Raw genomic sequence first — 2652 nt, forward strand, 5'->3', positions numbered from 1 at the left:
GGTGGGATGCATGAAAACCAAAATAAAAACTCAGGAAGGTTGCCCTGGAACACCTCCCATTGGCATGCCAAGAGTGAATTCAAGAGGCAGGAGAGCGGCAGCCACCGTCCTGCAGCTGTCTGCGAGCTTCGCACACAAGCCGCCTTCTTCGCGGCTTCGTTCTTCGCCTCTTGCAAGCTACCGCGATCTCCGGCTGCCGGAGGCGAAGAAGCGGCAACTTCGCGCACAGATGACTGGAGCGGCAGCGGTGCGCTCCGAAGCGCCGCTTTTGCCGAAAGATGCCGGGAAACGGCACTTACAATTCTTCAGGAATGTATTAAAAACAGACGTATAAATACGACGAAACCTCATTCTCTCACAGGTAGTTAATTAGAATTGTCTTTCTTATGTTTCATATAGGAATTCAAAATGTTATTTCCTTGGGGTTTTTGTTGTTTTCTTGATTCCAATGCGGAATGAGTTGTGCTGCATATGCTCTGTGAGCACAAGAAAAGAATGTTCTGCCCCGGCTAGCTGCAATTCCTCTTTGAGTTTAGGTTAGTAACTTTGAGTTCAACTGAAGTATTTTAGAAACAGCTACTTCTAAAATTCCATTTCCTCTGCATGTTTGGGCAGCAGACTGACTGTTCCCAATGGATGTTAGTGATTAAATTTGATAGGTATGGAAATGGAGAAGTCCAGACTAAGCTGTGGTAAGCCCTGAGCTGGCACTAAGAGGGAACCGGGGTTTTGTGCTCTTAGGAGCAGGTATCCTTTGGAAATGTCTGAATGTCTGATGGTGGTGTTGTTCTTTGTGGATTCCCGTAGAAAACAGAGTGCGAGTGGATCCTCAGATTTCTTGGGGAAGGGCTGCGTGACAAACTTTGCTGTGAGCTTTATGTCTACCAGAGGATTTTCTGGGTCATTCTTGCCTTTTTCAGCAGTCCTTTGTGTGACGAGGGCTCCCAGGTAAGAATTTATAAAGAACAGTTCCCAAATACCCCAAACCACAAAAGCTTATATAGCCTCGAGATCTCAAGTACAAAACAGAAAGGAGCAGCTGATTCTGCCTTGTTCCTCTTGAAAATCTGTTCCTTGTTGGTTTTGTGTATCTGTGGAGGGGGAAATAATTTAGCTTGTGTCTAAACCAGGCCCATCCTTATCCCCTGAAACTGGGACAGGTTCCTGCCATCGTGGAGCCTCACGTGGGTGCCGTAGTTTTGCTCCTGCAGTCGGGGCCTTTTCTTTTTGGGGTCTCTATTTCCCCAGCCAGCACATTTGTCACCTGAACAGTGCTTCGGCAGGAGGGAAACTCGCATGCCGGGAGTTCTCAGGTTTGGGAGCATGCACCTTGAGGATTTCAGGTATCAAAACCTCAGACAAAAAGAGAAAATTGTCTTGCTACCTGAATACTTCTTGTAAGAGCAGCACCTGTGGTGTGAAGCCTTGAAGGGAGAATGTCTTTCCTTTCTGGAGTTGCTGAGAACAGGCCGTGTTCATTTTAGCTGAGAGTTGATCAGATACCAGCCAAATTGCTCATTTTATTTTAGATAATCCCATATTGGCTGTAAAAGAACAAGTTGCATTTTCTGTTTCAGAGTCGTATTCTGGAGATATCACAGAGTGCTGCCCCTGTCACCTCTAGAGCTGCCCATGAGCTGATAGAGGATCACAGCCTCCTCTCGTGGGTCCTGCACGGCTTAGAGAAAAGGTAACCAGAGAAGTACAGGAGACATGGGGACAATTTCCTGTCCACAGTAGAAGAATGACATGGCTGAGGATGAAAGCAAGGGGGACAGACCTGGAGACAGGGGCACCGAGGGCTGCACTGGCAGAACTTGCTGAACTCTGAGGTGTCCCTTGTGTTTTTGAGAAGAGAATCAAGAGGCTTTCAGGTGGTGGTAGGAGCGATGATGGTGGAAAGGCTTTGTGATTTGGAAATCACTTCCTTGACAAAGCAAAAGGACACCTTGTGCTGGTGTCTTTAGCTTTTAAGTTTCAAGCACCCTCAGTTCCCATCCTGTCACAGGACCTGCTACACAGGAAGTGGCACAGTAATGGATTTGAGCTGTTTAGAGCGTTATTTCTCCTCCCCTTGCCTCTCCCTGACAAAAAAAATCTCTCCTGCAAGCACAGAGTGCCCTGACAGGTTCAGGCAAGTGCACCAAAAGTGCCCTAGAATAAGGTCCCCCGTAGGAGATGGACCAGCTGCTGGTGAGGATCTGCCTTTCAAATGTGGTTTTCTTTTCTTTTTTTTCTTTTTGTTCTGTTCTATTTTGTTTTTCAGGTTTCTGGAGAACCAGGTGATAAATAAAATGATTTCCTTACTCCATCCTCTGTGGCTAATAAATTTAAGAGACAAGAGAGAAAACAGGAATCGATCCCAGATGCTGCTGTTGAGATGGATATATGATCTACCTATCTGTATGTAGGTATATGTGTATATATATGTATATCTGCGTAGTGATAATAATGGGAGTTTTTATGATACGTTGCTTTACTGTTTTATATTTTTAATAAAGTGTGATTTTAAGTTATTAGTTATATTATTATAGTTTATTCTATTTATTGGCTAAAGTAACAGTTTCTTGTATTTGATTGGTATCAAGTAATTAATGTTAATCGTTAATAAGAGTTCATAATGAATTATTAAGGTGTGAATATTGTTCATTA

The 2652-nt window shown here is 44.2% G+C and overlaps 1 long non-coding RNA gene across 1 annotated transcript; it reads left to right on the plus strand.

Annotated features, from left to right (window-relative positions):
• The first annotated feature begins 933 nt into the window (after positions 1–933).
• LOC128818077 (uncharacterized) lies at positions 934–2311 on the plus strand. The gene is made up of 3 exons (XR_008440382.1): positions 934–948; positions 1578–1690; positions 2267–2311. It is a non-coding gene; the product is annotated as an uncharacterized LOC128818077 (long non-coding RNA).
• Positions 2312–2652: the final 341 nt, after the last annotated feature.

This window comes from Vidua macroura, chromosome 22, assembly GCF_024509145.1.
Source record: "Vidua macroura isolate BioBank_ID:100142 chromosome 22, ASM2450914v1, whole genome shotgun sequence".
NCBI lineage: Eukaryota > Metazoa > Chordata > Aves > Passeriformes > Viduidae > Vidua > Vidua macroura.